The sequence below is a fragment of the Passer domesticus genome, chromosome 8 (genome assembly GCF_036417665.1).
Source record: "Passer domesticus isolate bPasDom1 chromosome 8, bPasDom1.hap1, whole genome shotgun sequence".
In the NCBI taxonomy this organism is placed as follows: Eukaryota; Metazoa; Chordata; class Aves; order Passeriformes; family Passeridae; genus Passer; species Passer domesticus.
In genome coordinates, this window is record NC_087481.1 from 52,599,134 (window position 1) to 52,621,541 (window position 22,408).

General features: G+C 39.6%; 1 long non-coding RNA gene across 1 annotated transcript in view; it reads right to left on the reverse strand.

Annotated features, from left to right (window-relative positions):
• The window catches only part of LOC135305895 (uncharacterized), a 57,689-nt gene that overhangs the window by 20,414 nt on the left and 14,867 nt on the right, over positions 1-22,408 (reverse strand). The window contains exons 2-3 of the long non-coding RNA XR_010366883.1: positions 4,390-4,498; positions 2,330-2,414 (exon numbers count right to left, since the gene is read on the reverse strand). This is a non-coding gene — a long non-coding RNA (uncharacterized LOC135305895). The remainder of the gene's footprint in view (positions 1-2,329; positions 2,415-4,389; positions 4,499-22,408) is intronic.

The window sequence follows — 22,408 nt, forward strand, 5'->3', positions numbered from 1 at the left end:
AGGCTGGGACCTGCAGCAGTTATACAACCCAGGGGATGGCGGGTGGCACCTTTTCCACCCAGGGCTTGTCCTCACCAAGCTGGTGTCGGAGTCTGCTGGGGAGAAACGTGATGGAAGCATTTCACCATGACCTCTACAACACGTAATGCTGTGGAAAACAGGCACCCAAAACTGCAGAAGAGCGTGGAGCTGAGCAGAGCCATGCTTAGCAGGCAGGAAATCTCTTGCCCCCTCACCCATGTGATGTAAACTGATCAAACTTGTGATTGGGTACAAATTTAACAAAACAACTGATCAGACTCAAACCCCTGGTTCTGTCTGCCTTTCCTGCTTTAAAAGCACTCCCTGAGCAATCAACACAACTATATTACATTGTTTATATTCAGCAGGCAAGAATTATTCCTTTTGATAGGAACTACACTGGTTTACATCAGCCGAAAGTCCTCCTTCTCTATCTCATCACACCTAATATCAACACACACCACCCAGCTGTATGTAGTGTCAAAACACCTTCTTTGAGGTGAATTTCCTCGGTACCTGGCAGGATATATGTCTAGGCACTTAAACATCCTCCTGCCACCACAGCTAGTTGCTGAGGAAATTAAAATGAGCACGATGGTATTGCTATCAGGACACTCGTGAGAAGTGGAGAGCCTGTTACTGTGTATTTCAGAGAAAAGCGCACCATTAAAGGACACAAATGTGATACTTGATTTGGATGTTTTCCCATGCAGATGAAAGGAGTCACTCCTCATGCAATTCTGAAAGAAACTGATTAGATTTATGTAGGCAAGTATCGGCTTGTGATTAGCATTTAGGTGAGGATGCAGTTATGTGCTACAGGAAATACTGCTGTGTGCATTTTCTGTTTACTTTCATTATCTAATGTGCTCTGTATTAGGCTAGGAAAGGCAGAAGTGGTTATTTCAGAGGTTTTTGAGTACTTGTAAATTTATTACTGTTTTCTGAGACAGGAATTGAGTACATTACTCCTTTATAAACAGTCTTTTTGGATGGAGCGGTATAAAATGCCTTCCAAACAGTTTCAAGTCAGGCTGTTGTTCTGCTTGAAGCAGGTACAAAAAGGTTTGCAAAATCAGTTTTTCCAAAGAAAACTGCATCTCACAAAAAATACTTGCTTTAAGAAGTCACTTTGCTGAAAAGTTCAGTCACAGAAATATGTATGGGGCTGTATATATAGATACACATATGTATATGCACACACACACACATATATATTGTGTTTCAGTTGAATTGGGATAAAAGAAATCAGAGGTTTTACGGTTTTCATTTGTCAAAAAAAAAATCTGTTACCAAAATGCTTCATTTCTGGCAACATTTGTATTAAATCCCAAAGGGACATTTACCTTCAGGTAACCTCAGTGTAATTCATGTCTTCACTAAAGCTAAGGGGAGATAGACCAGTTAGTGACTGCCTAAAGAAAAATTTTAAAAAAAGATGGGGGGGGAAAAAGCAGCCAAGACTGTTGTATAAAAGCTCAGAAATCCTTTCATGCACTGTCTAGGCTTGGAATATGGGAGGAAATCTCTGCCAAGAAGCAAAGGATGTTGAAACAGAATCATGCAATGTGTTAATGCCGCAGGGCATTGGAAGTGAGATGCCAGGGACTTCAATCAGGAATTGAATGATCTTTGTGATATAGCAAAGAGGATGGAATAACATCAGAGAGCTGTGCACACAATGGAAAGAAACAGAATAATCATTTGTCATCAGTCCAAGAGGACGAGTGCCGGCAGTGACGTTTCCCCAACCAACCTATTCATGTCATGGTTTGAGGTTCAAATACCTTCCAGGAGCAGATACCACCAGCAACATCCTCTGATGGCATGGAAATTTCAGCAATATCCACCTCATCTGACACTTCAAAGGCCTTGTGCTCTGGTCCTCAGACAGTTAAGTGTGGATACGCTAAGGTGGCTATGAAATCAGATTAACTTAAAGAGCTTGTATAATTCACAGCCTATTAAGTTAACCCAATTTCAAAACTGGTTCCACTTTGCATGAGAATGGACATCTGTGGCCTTCAAAATCCTCTACCATTTTTCATTCTTTATAAGGTATTCTTCTTTCCTTTATACTGCTGCTGATCTCTAGCTGTGTCCTATAAAAAAACTCAATAGAAACTGGTCAGATACCTAAAATGGTTGTGGCCTGTTATGTGCAAAATATTTAATTATAGTGAAATGTTACGGAAAAAATTGCCTGCACATGGGCAGAACTTGAACTAGAAACTCTCACTTTGATTCAGATAAGCCATTTGGTCACCAGTATTGGTCAGCTTGCTATGTATTTTGGCAAAAAAGTCACCTGGTTTCCAGTGCTGATAGGTCGATAGCTCTCAATAGGATCTAAAGGCATCATCATATGGTGTCCAGCTCTTCTGTTGAGGGCCCTACACAAATATTTGAAAAAAAATCCCAAGTTTAGGTTTCTGCGTCTGCAAGTCTTGCATTTAATTTAACATTCAGCCTTTGTTTGCTGAAAAAATATAATGCTACATCAAGTAAATCAAGTACTACATGCTAGTAGTATACTATCCCAATAAATATGTGGAGTTTTAAGATACAGGGATGTACATTAAGCAGAGAGCAGTACTTTCAAGCTGAGGAGCAGCCAACACTCACACTTAGATGGTGAAACCAAACTGTAATTATAAGATATCGTCTCGCCAATATATCTTCATATTTCAACATCCAGTAGAACATAATACAGTCTAATTTATAAGGTGCCTTATCATGCAAACTTCCATAGGCACAGTAATTTAAAAGGGATTATATATAAGCCCCTCTAAAAGCAAATATCAAAAAGAAAAATTCTTGGTCTTGTTATATTTCAAAAACTTTTATTGAAGGAGTTTCTCTGCTTTTGGGGTGGTGTGGAAATCCAGAAAGAAGGCACATGCCAAAATCATTAAAATTGGATGTTTTATTCTGGTACCTAAATCTATGTCTGGCAATCAAGGAAAGGTCACAAATTCACCTTTTCAAAGGGCTGTGCCTTAGATCTGTGTAAATTGGTGTCATTTCATCAACTTACAGCAGCTGAGGATAAACCCACTGCTTTTAGGAATGTTGTGGGAACACTTGGTTTGATTCTTCGCATTCACACGTATTCCTAAAATAAAGAGGATTCTTCCCCCAAGATTTTTGTGATCCAAGTTTTCAAATGTCTGGATCTTGTAATTACTTTCTCATGGAGTTTCAGAGTACAAAGTGTTCCTGATTTCCATTGCTACCAGGCATGTGCTGCAGGATGTGAAGGGAAGCAGAATTTACCTGTCCGAAGTCAGGACAGCAAAAGCTCCTCAGGCAGTTTTGAAAAGCATGAATGGCTTGAAGATTTTTCGTGCAAAAGACACATAAGAATAAAGCACTTCTGTGCTCTGCTATCTAACTCTGCCACATAGACATCTTTTTCCCATTCTCCTAATAAACAGGGTTCATGGATAAATTCCAGCTGATTGCTACGCTCTGAACAAAGCAAGAGCTATGGAAATGCTGGCAAGCACATTCTCACCAAGATTTGCATAAGTTTTCATTCAGGATTACAGGCTTTGTCCTGCCCAGATGAAGACATTTAAGATTTTCTTTGACTTTATCAGCAATTGGAGCATCAGTAAGATGGTTAATAGGCTACCTCAGGAAGCCAAGGCTCACTTCTTTTTTCAATTTCTGTTTTAAGGGGGAGTTAGACATTTTGTAAAGATGTTAACTTATGAGCATTCCCTGCTGCTCATATAAGTGGAGATACCTTTGGTCAAAATGAGATTCCTGGGTGCTTTAGATTTTTGTTCTCAGGTACCAAGGAGATGCTTTTACCGAAGATTTGTCACTTAAGATACTGCAAGTACAGACAACCTACAGAAACCCCAGCTTCCAAACAAGATGAAAAGGTAGTTTTTATGTAGAGATGTGCACACATGTTATGATTAGACTGTTTGAACACTTGGGCATTAGCAGAAAATGGTGTAAATAAAGATCATTCCATCACTGTGGGGTTGTCTGCCCATTCCCCTTGGAGAAGGGAGGTGAATGGCTACCATAAGAATGAAAAAGCACACCCAGTGTTTCCTCCAGGACATTCATCACTGAAAATGCACCCTGGGATCAGCTTCTGCACACCAAAATTCTATTCTTGGAAAGGCATAAAAAGAAATCTTCGTGTAATAGCCCAGGTTAAAAAGGCAGACACATCCGAACAAACCCAACTACCAGATGCTACCTTTGGATAGCATTCAATCTTTAACTATAGTTTTTAAAAGGCTTCCTCCAGGATATTAATATAACCTATCTCAAGCCTACCACAACCTGCTTGATGTTCTTTACCCAGGAACAATCAAACAATTTATATAAAGTAATTGAAATTACCTTTTCTGTGCAGTGAGCCATTGTAAGTGACAGTCTAGAAATGTACCAACATGTCATGACATCGACTGCACTGAGCTCAAGGAACCCATCCATTATTCTGAATAGAAGCCTGGTAAAATGAATGGAATGTTTGTTATTACGAGAAAATAAGTCAAAAGCCCTCAATAGCATTAATCAAATAAAAATAATGTGGAAATTGAAACTTTCAAGAAGGAAAACAGTGAATCATCTGTGAACTTGGCGCTGTATCAAGCATACACCATTCATCTTCACTCGAAAGGCCCTTCATGACCTATCCACACTGCACCTTATCATTTCTTTCTGTGTTATTATCATGTCAGCTCTCTCCTTGGATTGGCCAGTGGTGCCTGCCATCATCCCCTCTCTGTTACCCTTCTGCCCTTTCTCCCATGCCAGACTTCATGTAGGGAAGAATCTCTCACAAATATCATCAAACCTCATTGCTCTCTCTCATATGCTGCTAGAAATGTTTATTTTCCTTGAATAGCCATAGGAAAACACTGAATATAATGACTTTTTTAAACTCTGCCTGTTCTTTCCTAATTATTTCCTTGTGCTTCCTTGTCTGTCTGGTACAACTTCACTATTTTGGTTCTCCTGCTTCTATTTCTTGTCTTAGACTAGAACTGACTAAGGACAGGAATTTAGTCCTTGGTTTATATTTACAGAGTACTCAGTATGAGAGGTTTCTTTCTATAATTGAGAATACTTAACCAATACTGCTTTATTAATGATAACTTCTCAGCAGAGCTGAACACTTTTATTTGGGTTATATAAAACCCAGTGGCAATATCTAACCATATGGACTTAGTTCTCTCACTATTGAAAAATGAACCATCCTAAAAATTTTATTTTTTCCCTGTAAATAGGGCATTTACTAGAGAATACTCTGCCAATCAGTGTAAAGTTAGTCACAATGTCTTTAAGTCATTTTTAGAGGAAAAAAATTAGCATGAACAGAAGATCATAAAGACCTCCAGCCACCTACTGTCGATATAAGTTAAATTTCCTTGTGACCTGAAGATGAAGGTTGAAATCACCCAGGTCTGGATGTGCTCTTGGTGAGCTGCACAGTTTCAATGAAGAGAGACATTATTGCCACATCACTCTGGGATAGGCACTGAAGTCTGGCCCTTCTGTTTGCAGTGCTTTACTTTCATTGCATGTGCCCATCATGGGAGAAAACTAATTTATTACTAGGATGGGAAAAAGTTTTCTTTGACCAGCCTTGGCAATACTTGGTTTTCATTTAAATGCTTTTGGTTCTATCTAAAACATATTTTCAGACATTTTACTCCTCTCACAGCCCTAATCTCAAGTAATAACTTAAGAAAAGCAGCAGAATTTAATATAAACCTTTACTGGTAAGACAGGTAATAATAATAACAGTAAAAAGTGATTTCCCCCCCACCACCAAAGTTATTCGTCATTCTCCAATGCCTGAGGGAGAAAAGGTGAACTTTCTACATGTCTGAATGTCATGAAATTCAGGCAGTTTCAGTGCAAGAAAGAATGAATTCCAAAGCTGTGAATCTGTTCTTTCCATTATGGCTCCAAAAGAAATACAAGACCTTCCCCAACATGTAGGGAAATAAAAACATCTCATGGCTGTAGAGTTTGCTAAACCCCAGACACTTGGTATTTGTACTGAGCAGGTTATTGTGAAGTGTGTGGCAGTGGTGTCAGGTAAATATTTCTTGTTGTGCAAAATAAGAGACTCTAGAAATTGTCAATAGCAACTAATATAAAATGAAAGAAAAATCAAACATATTTTCTTTAGTTGCATTTGTTTGTTTGTTTTAAAATCATGCTTTGTTTTGAAGTTATGTTTCATCACTTCTCTCATCAGCTTGTGGCTGGGACAATTGTGTGATGTTGCATGGAAAAAAATGAGTAGTGGTGCCTCTTTTACCAAAATCAATGGCAACACTCACTGACTAAAGGGGCACAAAAGGAAAGCTCCAGAATAAATGGAACTGCACCCAAGTTTTGTCAGAGGAGGAGCACCAGGAGTTTAACTGTGAGCTGATGTTCCATAAGACCTTGGAGTGGCACAGGCACCCAGCTACTCTGCAAAATCAGTTTCTGTGAAGCAACAACCAACCAAATAAATACCAAGCCTCTTAAACAAGGAGGAATGAGTCTCAGAGGTAATTTCTGTGTTTCTCATCACTGGTGGGAAGAAGCACAGGTTTTCTTTGTGGGGCACACAGTCCTCCCACATGGAAATATAAGTGGGGTTGACCATCAACCAGTCTGAGCTCACAGCTGTTCCTGCTGCATCAGCAGACAAATCCAGATGTGCAGGGGATAAAATCATTTGCCTTCACTAGCTGGAGATAAGAGACACTCTTGGAGTAGCCACCCAGACTAAGAAATGAAACAGAAAGTTCTCAATACTTTGAGCAATTTTAACGCATTGTGTGGCAATTTTAAGACAGTTTTCAGGTGAGGACTTGGCCCTCATCCTCCCATTGCACAGATGCATTTAAATAGGGATGAACAATTATGGTTTTTTGCCAAGGCCCAGGATACCACATCAAACCTGAGCCCCACTGTTTCACACAGCACTCATTGTTCACACCACTTAAAATCCTTCTGTACGTGGCGTGCCAAGGAACAGATGTAAATAGAGGTCAAGATACTGCACTAGACTCCTCTCACTAGACAAGCTTCTGGCCTCCTAATGAGTGATTTTTTAATTAAAAGTGAGGTGACACATGCAGGTTGTCATCTCATCAGTGGAAGTTAGAATCGCTGAGCTTGGGGTAATGGTTCATTGTGTAACATTTAACAAAGTCTTTTTCTTTCTTATAAAAGCCCAAGCAAATACAGACATTTTATCAGCATCACATCTGAGTGTAGAGCATACTAAATATCTTATATACCACAGTAAAATGTAACAGCCTCATGTTAAGTGTCCCACTGCAGCCCCAGCCAATTCTTCCCACAGCCACAGGCTGCTTTTCCCCTGGCCTGGGGATCCCTGGGAGCCCCCTCCAAGCAGGTGCAGCCCCGCAGACAGAGCAGGCACACACTCAGCAACAAGCTCCAGCTTTCTTCAGCCCCGTTCTCTTCAGGCTCCCAGCTCTATTTCCTCCTAGAACAAAATACATAAAACAAATTCACCTCATCAGCCACGTCGCCTTTCTTCTGTCTGCCAAGGTCTTTGCAGACGCTCCAGTGTAACACCTGACAAACTGCATTCTCTCCCACTCAGGCTTTCCATACTGCTCTCCCTGTAATTGTATCCACCACTGGGGTACTTTTTAATAGCCACCTGCTATTTTTTAAAGACCTGACGACCAGGCGAAGGGCTTTAGAGGCCAGATGAACCACCTAGCTCCAGCTAGATGTTTCAGCTTAGGGCATTTCAGAGCATGGTCTCGTGCCTTTGTAAATGCCAGCCTTTGTCTGATGAGGTATCTGCAAAAATCTTCCTTTCCTGTGGTTGCTCATCACATTTTTACAGAAGGTGGGCTTGATCTAGAGGGAGGAAGCAGAGCAAGGAAGCAGAGGCAGAGCCAGCAGACTCTGAATTCCCTAAGAGCTCAAGGGCTGCAGATCCTGGTTCTGGCACTGCAGCAGGATGAATGTCACCTCCCAGCAGAATGGCACCTGCAAGAGAAGAGCAGGTGAGAGGACAGGAACATCTGGATTTGCTTCTTTGCTCTGCCCAGATTTCAGTTTATTATTTAGTCTCTCAATATCTTTTCTCCCCATCTCTAAATTCATCATTTGAGAACCTTTTCCTCCAGCATCATCTGGAGATATCAGTTCTTTCCCACTTCATTGAAACACTAAGTATATATTAGGTGATGGGGCTCTTAGATGATGCTTGAGTATGGTGATACAGGAAACACTTAGAACAGGCTGGTTATATGTCTATTACAAATTTTATTTTTCACATAATCAGGCAAGGAAAGATTAACAAGCCTTTCCTTTCGAGCACAGCCCCAAGCCATGGCACTAGCTGATGCTTCATTCCCTCTCCTGAGTAACCCCTGAACTTTTCAGCCATCTTCTAAATCCATTGTGTCTGGTTTCAGTAAGATTAGATGCACTTTTAGATGGCCCACTATGAGATTTTGATGTGTTACATTATCAATCAAACTTTAGGGATGTTGAATCAATGGCCTCACGTATTAAATCAGCTGGGGGATTATTTTTTCTGGTTTTGCCAATTTTATAGGCAACACCACCTTTTTATTACTATTACTCTCACTGAACACAGAAATCAGTGAAAATCTTATCCTTCTTTCATGCTTTGCCAATAACTTATTAAGACTATTTTGTAACAAGCATTCATGAGTTTTCTCATAAGAAATTAAGTAAAGAAATTGAGCAAAGATCAAGAGAGGACTATAGAGTTTTGGGAGCAATATAACAGCCACAGCTATTTAGTCACCTGCAAGAAATCCTGCTGAAGCTCAGGGGACTGCTTTTATCTGCAAACACAAGCCATGATTCCCTGGCATAACTCACAGTTATTTCCAAAGAAAAGCCATGTCTTGCAAACAGGGATCTCCTTAACCAAAGAATGGATGAAAGAAAGATTTCCAAGTTGCACCAATCCCACACTGAGATTTTGCTGAAGGTGTCCATTCCTTGCAACATTGGGTCTAATCCTGCTCCACTGAAATTATTGGAAGAAATTTCCTGTCAACCCCTTCCTAAGAGGAGTGCAGTTGTGATCACAGTGTTGAAATGGCATTGCAAAATACTCACTTGTGTTTCAAAAAAAAATTTTTTTTTTGTAATTGCCAGCAATTAAGCATGTTTATCAGATTTTAGCCTCTCTCCATCATTCAGAGAGGTAATTAAAGGTTTAGTCATTGCATACTGGGCTGTTTTTCTGTTTCATTAGCTGCAGTGAGTCTCTGAGAATGGGGCTGACGTTGCCCTCACAGTGTTGCAATTCCACAGAGGTTCCCGTGGGCAGGCAGGACACTGCTCAGTGCACCTTCCTTCTCTTTTAAATCCCACCTCCTGCAAAGCCCATTTCACCCTGGGACATGGGCTGGACTTACTGGTGAAAAAATTAACCTGTTCCAACCTCTCTGAAAATTAAGTCATTTATTAATCCAGTGCCAAAGCTGGATTTGTAACTAATGCCATAATGTTCTGCATGAGAGTTGTTGAGCACTTAAACACTTAAACACCTTATCTAAGGTCTTATTCCTTCAGATGCCAAAAGGAAGAAACTGTTTTTGTTTCAAGCTAAACCCAAGTTCACCTTTAGTCCTGGGTTTAATCAGAAAGTCTTTCAGCCCAGATGGCTGCTGGATGAGTCTCCATTCTGCTCCTCCAGACACAAAATTTGCTATTTCTGGGCAAGAAATTGATACTACTACTTACAAGGCTCAGCATCTCTCTTAAGGCTGTAGTACAGCAGCTTTGTGCCTCTTGGCACCTCTGGTTTCTGCTTACCCAGAGCTGTCAAACCAAAATTACAGCAAGTAGAAATCCAAAGTACTTTAGGATTCACTATTTACTTTCGATTCTGCACTGCAGAGTCTGACTCCAACACATTCAGGTATCACAATTGCAATTTCTGAAGCTATTTACCTTGAAAAGTCTGTATTACAGTGCTAGTGGTGGTATATGAAAATAAAATATTTACTCAGTCATGGGATTCACTCCTCAGCTGCAGCAAGAGGTTTGCCTCAAAAGAGACAGAGGGCTTTTTACTGACCTAGAGGAGTGCCATTATACTTGGAAAAATAAACATGAATCTGTTGCCTACATGAAATTATTCTACACTGCATAAAAGATTTTTTCAACCCATCAACTCCACACAAAGGCAATGTTGTCATGTTGTAAGTGAGCAGAAAAATAATAAAATAATTGAATAATATTGTTGAGAGTCATTATAAAAAGATTATTTTGCCATTGTTTGAGATGCCTGTATTAAACTGACAGCTGAGGAATCTGGGCCATGGTGTAGAAGTAAAGAAATCTGAATTTCAGTTATATATATGCTGCAAAAATTGGTGCTGCAATAAACAATAATAGGTTTAATGCACTCACAGCCTCACACCTGCCCTGTTGCTCTGTCCAGATTCTGTTTAAATCATCCCTATCACAATGTTACAAAGAGTCCATTTCTCAGGACACATAAAAAATAATTTATACAAAAATTTTTGAGCATGTTAAAAAAAAAAGTCATTTTGTGCATATTTTCCAGTTATGTTATAAAATATATTTTAAAATCAGTAAGTTTGCAAATAATAAATTAGTAATTCCTGTAACCCTTGTTTAATGGAAAAGTAATGATTTGGTTAATGATAGATGTAAACATGAATTTAATGGGCTAGTACACTTGTTCAGATTAATTATTTTCTTCATTGCTTAAGAGGTTTCACCTTCATTCTCGTCATCTTCTAAGCATTACATGTCACTGTACTTTTTTTGGTGAAATACTGGATTTTGAGAGCAATTTCTCCCTATACAGACATTTCATAAATCACCTTTTAATTCTCCTTTGGATAAATAAAGCAGTATATTTTTAATTGGTTGGTATAAATCATATTTTCCAGACTATGCATCACCCAACCAAGTAAATCCAGAACACTTCCCTGTGACGTTTCCCTCTTGACTTAAAAACACACATTCCAGCCACTTGTTAATTTTCACTCACACAAAATCAAGATTTTACTGGATTCAAGTCATCCCTGCTCAAATAAAAGATGAGATTTAGAGTCAGCCTCCAATATGTTTACAAATAACTTTTCTGCTGTGGGTCAGGAAAGTGATTTGAACCCAATCCAGTTCTACCTACAATATTTCTTCTGTTTTCTCCCCACTTTCCCACACCACAGCTCAAGCACATTCATCTTCAGTGTTCTCTTCAGAACCTCCCTACCCCTCCAGCTCCAGTGTTCAAGTCATGAATTCTGCTTCACTATTGTTTTGTTATCCCAACTGTGTTTTATTTGCTTCTACAAACTGCTCCAGCTTCTCAAGCTCATCCATTTTGTCCATTCCTGGTACTGCTAAGCCAGTATTAAAATTATTTCTCACTGTCCAAACCAGTTCTTCAGCTGTGTGTGCTGGACATCCACACCTGGCTGCTCACAGCAGGCTGTACACCCTTATGCACATGAGTTATCCAAGTTTCTTTTCCCTAGCTTTCAATTCCATTTAATTTCTCATCATTCAGGACAGCCCTTGTCCTTGAAGAAATTTAGTTACATTAGGACATAATGCTTTGCATGACTTGGATGGATCTTTAACAACTTCTGAAACATATGTCTGCAGGAATTATAATATTATTGCTAAATTAATTTTAGTGAAATGCTTTCTGCAGAGCATGCTTCAGGAATTTCTATAAGTTATATTTATCCCACCAGTGAGGATTATCTGACTTTTTATAAGCTAATCCTCTTGAGTGCTACGTCTCAATCCTATGAGAAAGCATGTAATATTTTACATTACAAGTGTTTTAATTTTATCTTCATTAATTTCCACTTTAAACACATATAAGTGTTCCCGAAGAAGGGCAGACAGCAATCCAGATGCAACATTCATAGGTTTTGGTATTTTCCATTATCATGCAATAGCATCTAGTATTTTTGAGCAATTCCTTTGTTTTCAGTCTTATTCCCATTGCCTTTTATTTCACAGGCCATCCCCATATTTTCATGTCTTGGCAAGTATCAGCTGCAAGACTGATTCACCTTCTGATGATTTTTTTGGTCTCACTAGAACAATCAAGGGAAGAAAAAAGCAGTTCGTTAGTCTTTATATTGAATTGTGTTTATATGGGTGGCCAAATTCTGCCCTTCATATGGGTGCACAACCCTTCCTGTGAATTATGCTCTTTAATGCTGTGATCCTTTATGCCTTGCACAAGAAAATGAATATTTTTATGCCTACAAAGTGAAGTAGGAGATAATTATTCCTTCATTTCAGTGAAGTCATGCAGCAGCTATGGATCTGCTCTAAATGTAGAGATTTATTCAAAAGCCATGACTGGGCCCTGATATGTGATTTTGAATAATCATGGTGCCTTTATTGGGATGTCCAGGATTATCTGCCTGGATAATTTTTCTAACACATATGTTGAAAAACAGGAAATATTACAACTTTTAAACTACTCACGATTGCACTAATATAATTTTTCCTTGGGTAGGCTAAAAACACTGAAAAGGGGATGAGAAAAATGAGTAAGCAGTAAGCAGACCATGAGAAATTCACCAGATTTCAGAAAGGACGTGATTACACAGCGGGTGTTTGAACAAACAGAAAGCCACAGTCACAAGCTGGAATCCTCCTGAAGCTGTTGGTAGTGAGTCAACAGAAAGTCTGACAAGCCTGGATCTCACAGGTGAGGCAGGAATGACACTTCACTGTCTCATGCTGTTTTCTGGGCAGAGCAGAGGAGTCACAGCTTTGCAGCTGATGAGCATCCACCACCTCTGCTGTGATTCTCCACCCATTTCTGTCTCTCAAGCTCTGCTGTGGCTCCTGAGACCCAGAGGCAGCTTTGTGCAAGCAGATGTGTATGATTTCTGTGCTCTTCTTAAATCTCACTATTGCAGGGCTTCAGGGACACTAAAATCACACCTTGACTTCTGCCAGCTTTCCAGAGACAGGTGAGTTTCAAGAGAGAAAACAGCACTTTGAAAAAAACATGCAGCCCATTGCACATCACTTTTATCAATTACAGAATGTTCTGAGGCTCCTTTGCACCCAGGTGCCAAGCTCAGCAATGGGCACCAGTGGCTGCTGTGTCAAACCCAGTTTGGGCTGCAGCACTGACAGGAGAGGACACTGAAAGCCACAGAGACAGACACCACCACTGGATATGGCTCAGTCTGTAGAAACACTCCTGAATTTTATAGACAGGTGTTTCTGTTCATTTACAATGCTGTAAAAGCTATTTTAGCTACCTAATAAAGGTTTACAAGGCAATACCATTATCTATTTCTATAATACAATAACATCATTTGTTTCTGCAGAATTCATTTGTCTTGGGTGAAAACTCAAGTATTTCCTATAGAAGCTTCTTAGCACATTTCCCTTCAGAGACTTTCCTCCTTGTGAAATTGCAGCTGCAGGTCTGAAAGAAATGGAGCAATTTTCTCTCCCCTAACTTGAGCAGCATTGCAAACAGCCTGTCCTCATCAGAATATGAAAATATTCCAGTTACATCTGTGACTCTTGCTGCTCTCTACACCACTGCTTTTCAGAGGCAGAGACAAATCCTCCCAGTGTTCCTGAGCAATACATTTTGCATTTGGAGCTCTGACTTGGCTGACACTTTTTAAAATATACATATATATTCAGAGTCAGACAGCTCCCTGGTGACTATTACACAGCTGCAGATGCTGAAGGGCACAAATTATTCCTACAAAGGTCAACATTACCTTACACTAAAAAATTGTCTTCCTGACCATTCATTCTTTCTTGACTTCCACACTGCGAACAAGTGATGAATTTTTATGATTTCACCACCAGCCATTGGTCATATTATGTACCTCTTGGGGAGAAGAAGTGAGGAGGTGGAAAGAGACCCCAAACCACATGTAGACACCTAAAGATGTGTCCTTTTTGTTTCACAGGATGACATTATACCAGGAGAGTCAAAGTTTCACTCATAAAATGTTGTGGGACTTAATAACAGTCAGTGCAAGTGAGGCACAGAATGAGTCTTATAAAAGGGATGTAAGGATGTGTCCAGACAGCCCAAATTTAGACTCATATTCAAAGTCTACTGTTTCCTACTGGCTGGCCAGTTCAGAAGGCAAGGAGCCAAGCAGCAGATCTGAGACCTTTGTGGAAGTTAGTTAGGCAATTTTAATATTGCCCAGAGCTGCTTAGCAGTAAGTGAAATTCCCCAGGCAGAACCTGTGTAGAGGATAGACATTCTGCTTCATGAAGGAATATGCTACTTTAAAATACGATTAAATTCAGATGTGGGATGAAAGACAGAAAAAATAGAAGTTCCTCATGACTTTCCTTTAACTAACTGAAATATTATATTTACCTACATTGAAAAATTTTAGTTTGGTTATTGCAATACTGAAAGCAGCATAAATTTAAAAGATCTCCACTTCAAAAATGAAAGCTTATGCGTTGCAAGCTTCATAAGAATCCCTTCTTACTTTTTTCTTCTGCTCCATATTCTCCTTAAAATTGGTATCATTGCATCAAATGTTTTTATTTCAGCTGAAGTTGAAAAAAAAAGTTCCATCAAAGAGATTCCTATTAGCTTTTCCCGCTTACTACTGTACACACTACTTTCTCCAACAGAAAATGGATGAAGAAAGAACTGGCTGTTGTTTAATACTTTATTAAAAATGCTCAGCTCCTCTAATACCACAGGAGACATAGAATGGAGTAGAATTCACAGGCTGCAGGCAAGAACTTTCTCCCCTTTTGTCAGAGCAGGCAGCATGTAGAGTCTGGCCCTAATCAGATTAGGTTGTGCATATTTATAAACATCTGAAGGCCATAAAGAAAGACTCCCAATTAAAAGATACTCTGGATTTGCTTCTGCAAGAGTTGCAGAAAAACATGGCGATTAACATTTCCATTAGAGCCTGGGTTTGGCACAAACCCCACTTGCTGAACTGGGTCCTCTGGAAATCTCTTTTCTACCAGAACGTATCCCTGGGTTCTTTTCAGATACATTGAAAAAACATGTCCCATTTGATCTGGGTGTATGAAATTACACAATGCCATGTCACTGCACGGGATGTAACCCCACGTAATGTAATGCACATTCAAGCAAAACTTCTTTTCCATTATGGGCAGGAGTAAATTACAGATAGGAGTTTACCATAATTAACCACAAACTGGCAGTAGGGCCTATTTTCTCTCTTTGTAGATTACTATCAAGTTACCTAAGCCCTTCTCGAGCTTACTTTTAAAAGTAGTTAAGAATATAAAAGATATTTAAGATGAATCCATTCTCTGGATAAACATGTTGTGTGAGCCATCCAAGCTATTTGGTATGGAGAATGAATCCAAGATGCTGGTTAGGTGTGGTCTGTTTGGTCAACAGCCCAACCCTGCCTACAGTTTTTCACAAAAATATTTAACTTATTTTCTTCCCATTTATTCTTCAATTGAGATCTGTGCTGTTGTTATCTCTTAACAATAGCACAAGGCTGAACTCATGTCCAGCAGCTGCCCACAATGTGTCTCCTGCAGCTGAAATCACTTCATCAGTTATTATTCCAAAACACTAAATAAGGGCAGACATTTTCCTAAAGAATTGATTTTTAAGGGCTCAGTATCAATCAGTTCTTTTTTGCCTTTGATCCTCAGTAATCAGGGAGCCAAACATTTAGAGAATTCAATATGTAGCCCATTTAAATATATTCTAGACTTTCTGAATGTTCCCATGAACCACCAATTTGCTTTAGACAATCAGAAAACTTTTTATTAACAGGATGCTTTATCAGCACGCAAGGCAAGCTCACAGCAGTGTTTCTCTGAGGCAGATCTAGAATAGTAAGCACCCTAATTGGGCCATTTGCATTTTAATATTGCTTCAGCAGCTCTGATTAGCAATACTTTGTCAAAGCACAGGTGCTGAGCCTTCCTAGTGCAAAGGCTCCACTGTCACTTATGGCCCACAGATCCATCTGCAGATCACATCCATCCATCCAGCCCTGGCTTCAAGCACTGGAGGAGTTTCAGTCAATATTTCTGTAGGATTTTTGTGGGTCAGTTTAGCAGTGAGTCCAATCTTTTAAAGCAGTGTCTTTCTAAATCCATTTCTTTTTGCAAAATGGACCTTTCCAACACCTCAGGATTTTTTTACTTACAGTGTCTTATTTTCAATTGCCTCTTATTTTACTTTATTAAATGAAGCAATCTCCAGCCACTACAAAACATTGGTGGAATTTATTCAAATGCAACCAGCCCTATGAGCAAGAACTAGAATCTCACAAAAACAGCTGCATCTGTATCAACATTTCACTTTGGAAAATGCACTTTGGCTGTCCTGGGATATGTTCAGGTGGGGAGAGGAGGAAGAGGGATGCATTCCTCATCAGAATACAGAGAAAATGCTACAGATAAAAAATCCTGCAGAATTTTTTTTTTTATTCTTTATTGAAAATAAAAAAGCCTTAAAGTGTGGACTTCCACATTATTATTATTACTGTTATTATTACTACTACTACTGGAATTACAGTTCTGGACATGCCTCAGGAAGGAAGCACATGTGATCACACAACACCTGCAGACTGCTGTGTCAAACAGGATGGGAAAATCACCTGCTCACAGCACAAAAATACTTTTCTATCACATATTGTAAAACAAGATTCTGTAAGTGCCCTGAAGGAGCTGCCTTTTCATTGCTGAGCTCTGTTATAACACTGTTCCTCACATAATTCTCACTCAGGCTAATAACATATGATTTCAAGTCATATCCAGGCTATAATGAAAGTGGAAAAAAAACCTTGAAGTGGTGCCAAACAGACCCAGTGGTTTTGTGGACCTTAGGCCCTGTGTTGTGGAACACAACCCAGAGTACAATGAGTGAATTGAAAAGATAATTCTTCAGGTCAGTTTTGATACAAGAATTGAACACAGTAAAGGGCAAATAAATTATTAAAATTTTAGTACTGACTTGAAAGAAATATGTGAAATATATCTCTCTTCTTCTATTCCTACAAACATTAAAGACACCCCTGCTACTTTTGAAACCAGCAATCACTTTCTAAATGCACAAAAAATCAGCAGAAAGTTGATTGGTTTCTGCATCAAACCTGTTATCAGCAGAATATCAAGAACATAAATCAGTGTCCATAAATCTGCTCCCTTTCCTGAGCTGAACCTCATCAACAACAAAAATAAAGCTTCAACCTCAGTTTCAGCTCCATGGGCATCTCTAGTGTCTCTCCAGCATCTCTCCATAACCTGTGAATTCACAACAATTACTCCCACTTCTTTTATGTTCAATAGAATATATAGGCCAAAACAAGCCTGGTGATTTTGTGCAGGATTCTTGAGGCTGGGATTGGATGGGTTTGCTATCCAGTTGCTTTTTACATTAGGGTTATTTATTTATTTATTTTTAGGTGTATTTCAGGGACATCCAACTACCTCAGAGTGAGGACACATCCTTCTTCATGATGATGAGTCTTCCCAGAGGAGGCCTGCTTGGAGATTTAGAAGCAAATTCTTGTGACTGAATCATCATCATTCAATTGTTCTCCATTAAAAATAACTTTATTATGTAAACAATTAAGTTCAATTATATGGATTTAGAAAGCTTTTAGTCCAGCTTGCTCTTGCAGTGACATGTTATAACATAAGCCTTAACACCACTTCTGAGAAGGCTGTACCCAAAAAACCACTTTTCTTAGGTTACCATAATCCTTTGGGTCTGTACCTGAACTGCCACAAAATCTGGTGGGACACGTGCAGAGAGTAGAGATGTGTCAGAAACTTCACCTCTTCCCTGGCTTTCCAGCCCTTCCTCTGAAAGAACAACATCCAGCAAAGACAGAGCCCTCCGGAAGGCACAGGGGAGTCTGACATGGGATGGGGATCTTCCCCCCAGGATGGTCACAGCCACCAAATCCCACCCAGAGGGACAGCTCTTGACTCAAGGAGCTGAACTCTGCTCAATTTTGCTTCACAAAGCCCAAACAAAACACAGCAGTGAGACATTTCCCCTTTTAGAGGCCTGGTGTCAGCCACACAGGAAGCTGAATTTATGTGGACTTGCTTGGGCACTCGCACTAATCACATTTCCTGGGGTCTAGGAACTGCTCTCACTTGCCAGTTTGACCACTCTGTGCTTCTCCTCTCACAGCCTGAAGGGTTTGCTAAAAGTTAATTCCAATTGTTCTGTGTTTGCACAAATATTTAATTGACTAAAATAAAGTGTTTTCATAAATACTTCCAGATTGAAGCCTTGTTCTCTCCGACTTCAACTTAAAGTTCTTTTCTTAAAAAAGGACTTCACTTCTACCTAAATTAATTTCAGCAGCTTCCTTCTGGAGTAAGGGGGAAAAAATAATGTCACATCTGTGTAAGTTACTAAACTAACTTGGAGATAAGTCCTCCAGTGGACAACAGCTGCTTTCTCTCCCCTCTCTTTACATTTAATATCATTGTATGTCATCTTAACAGCTGTATGTACTACAAATTCCCTGTGAAGCGTTTGGGTCATTCACTTTCTAAAAGCATAACCCAGAAATGCACACTCAGGGCGTTAATGCTCACCCTGGCTTGACTCACTCTCATAATGGCTCCTTGGGTGATTAGCAGTTCTCATCATCAGGTCCCACATGATTAAAAAAAACCAAAAAAACAAAACAAAACAAAACAAAACACCTTAATGGCAATAAAAATATTAGGAGTCAGCTATTTCATACTAATGACTTGTTAACGTAACATTATTGCTGGTGCTTTAAGCACTGTTGTCCTTGAATGCTGCACTGCATTCATGAAGGACTTTGGGAAAAAAGAGAGAATGGTGCTGAGACTTATTGCATTAAGAGATCGGTTTAACAGATTGTTTAGTTTTGGTAATATAATTTGACATCTAAACATAAGCTGAGAGGGATCTCCCACAAAACCTTTGATAATATGATTCATTGTCAAATGTTTGTTTTGCCTATCTGGTACTCATTAATTAATTCTTTTTAATATATCTTGGATTTACTGATTTGGAAAAAGAGAATTATTCTTATTGATGTTGCTAAAATATCCAGGTGGCTTGAATTTCACCAACTAGATGGTATAATCTAGCACATTTGTGTAGACCTAATCAAATCTCTACTAACAGATGTGAAGAGCCCAGCATGGGAGCAAATGTTTGTGTCTATATGATAATTAAATTACCTCAATAAAGAGAATAAATGAACAATGATGACTATAGTTTTTCTAAACCTAGGTTATCTTCCTCATGCACAGCCTCTATTAACCCCTTTAGCAATTGGTAAAACTTGAAGTATTTCAGAATGAGCCATGGTTTTCAAGTAGTGCCTGTGATTAAATCTATTGACCAGGAAATGTGATTAAGTATTCCTGTGCATCACTATTAATGAAAATCAAATAAATAATAAGTTCTGCACTAAAGATATGCTATGTACAGTGTATTTCATTTCACATAAACAGTTATGACACCATCAGTCTGTGTTTTAATTCATCTTTTAGTTCTCTCATTCTTGGGGAATAGCTTTGATAGTTAGCACAGCATTCTTAAACATCTTTGCCCAAATTTTAAATGCGCTCAAATCTTTAACAGGCCTGTGCCCTTCATATAAGCTGGATGTGGCTGGATGGGCATTTCTGAGAGCTCCAGCAAGCACTTGAGTGACCCATGTGCTGCCGAGGATTTTCAAAACCTGGCCCTCTAAATCCAGTTTGCAATACAACCAGACAGAAAACATCATTTCAATGCCTACAAAGTTCAACAAAAAACCTCTATTGCAATACATTCCTGAATATTCACTTCCCTAGAATTCACTTTAGGGAGACGTATGGAAACAAGTTTTATGAGATAAAAAGATATTTTAACCCCATCTTTGTTTTGAAGGTGGCCTGGTGGCAATGAGATGCTTCCTCAAGAAAGGGGAGCCAGCCCTTGGTAGCAGCATTGCTTTGCTCTCACCAGGCAGGCCGAGCTGCAGCTGGAGTTCAGATCACTTCTGACCATGTTTTTGCTACAAACAGGGGAACAGTTCTTCCTCTGTTCACTCCGTGGCGTGCTCTGACCTTGCTGGAGGCTAAGTAATGTCACCAGCTGCATGTGTAACGCGGTCACTGGCGATGAAAAGTGAACCAGCACAGCTCGCCTAGGGATGCAACCTCTTTTAACATATCTAACATTCCTGCAGGTGTGGTGGCTTTATTTGTGTGTTTTACTGTGTTTGTTTATTTGCCTGACTAACTAACTCATGTCCTCCTGCCCAGTGCAGATAGAGCCTTCTTATTTAACATTCCTGAAACTCTGAGTGTTTAGGATATAGATTGTTTCCAGTCTCAGGATGTAAAAGACATGGGATAGAAGCAAGAGAGATTAGGGCTCTTTTCCTCAAAGTTAAACAACTGGATTGGTTTTCAGGCAATGGGGCCCTGAAACAGCTAAATAAAAATAGTCCTGTACTTACAAGGAACTCACAGATTGTATTTCTAGAAGATCTGACCTAGGGGCAGGTTTGACCTGCAGCACTTGGGAATAGCCCAAACATATAAAACAGTTATCTCCTGGTGTCATAAAGTGATCTTTAGTCAGCTGAAGGGAGGTAGCAGCAGGTTTGGAGTAATTTGGGAGGCTAATTATATCCTCTTTGTACTTAAATGAATCTTCCTACCAAGCCTTCTGTGCTGTGGCAGAGAAACCAAGTCCAGTCCCTCCCAGCTCAGTATATCCCAAACTGCAGATTGTTTCTGGGAGGTCCTGCAAAGAGAAGGTGGCTTTTACTGGACTTCATTGCATGAACAGAGAAACAGGGCTGGAAGTTGGCGGAAAAGGGGCAAAAAACACTCAAAACCCCACAGAATTTGAAACAAACAAGTTCCCTTTCAGGAGTCCGAGCCAAAAACCTTTGTGATTATCCACATTCACATAGAAGCTAGAAGTTCATCTTTTCTGTGGAATGTACACATACAGACTCTATCAACCAAATTCTCTTTTTTCAATCTATGTAGCTCTAAAATAAATATATCAATGACTATTTCCTCCTTGTCTACCTATTCAAAACATTAATAATGCTATTCTCTTTTGAAATATTCCCTTCAAGGAAGAATTTGGGGAAGTTTGTCCTGATTAGATTTGGATTCAAGCCCACAAAAAAGAAGTAGAGAGAATGGTCTTTTGCTGCCCCATAAACTTCCCAGCTGGGCCAGAGGCACTGCCAGTGACCTGTGAAAATTTATCATAAAATAAATAATCTTGCAACAGGGAAGAGGAAGGAGAGCTGAAAGTGTGTTTGTGTCACCAACACAATTACTAAAATTATTTGTTCAGTTTGGAGGATGGGAGCAAAACAGAGAAAGTGTTGGTGTGGATTGGTTTGGTTTAGTTTTGCTCCTTCTTGGTGGATGTAGGTGTTTTGGAGTGTTTGAACACTGAGTGTTCCACACCAGTGCCAGAAACAGCATGAACACAGGACTTTTCCCATTCAAATATCTCCTGCTCTGTAAGAGGTCACCAGATCAGAACCTGTGGTAACAGGAGAAGGAAATAAAATTGGAATCCACCCATTTGTCATCTGAACATCACTCAGATTACCAGGTCTTGGATTTCTCCCTTCTTCACCCAGGTCAACAACACTTGTGGAGATCTGTTTTGGCATGGGAGTTTGCTGGGGCAGGGTCTTACACTTCCTTCACTTTTATTTCTGCCTCCTTATTTCACAGCCTTGGCACTGGGACCATCCTTTCCTGAAGGACCAAGTCTTAGAAGTGCATTTTGGGGTGCAAGTGGAACAGAGACACAGCCAGATACCTTTTGAGACATCAACTCCCCTTCTGTCCTCTGCAGTCATTTCAGTGGCTTGTGTCACATTTATCAGACAGGTTTTTATCTTTTCACTTCCATCCTGTCTACTTTCACACAGCTTTGTGTCATTGTGAAGACAGAATTGTTCTCAGAACAAGAAACAACTTCTGCTTTTCCCCTTTGCTCTACTAAGGGTTCCCCATGAGTCACTCTGTGTTTTCCTTAGCCACCCTTCAAGGTTCCTCATTGTGCAGCCAGGTTTCAGTGCAGGTTTCCATAAACACATCTGAGTTACACAAGTGGGATTTTTTTTTAAGTGGAAACAGGCTCAGTAATTTGTAAATATGCTTTGGTTGAAAAGGAGTTAAAAATACAGTCAAAGAGATCTTGCTTCCCTCCTTTCTCCCCTGGTTCATGACCTTTGCTTTTTTCAACTTCCTCAATTTAGTTTCAGTAAATTGTCACAGAATGGCACAACACCTGCCTTGGGTACTTGAGAAATTGACTTTTCCTGCAAATTACCCTGATCAGTGACCTTGTCTGGCTACTAAAGGGGTTTGCAGAAGCAGCACAGCTTTA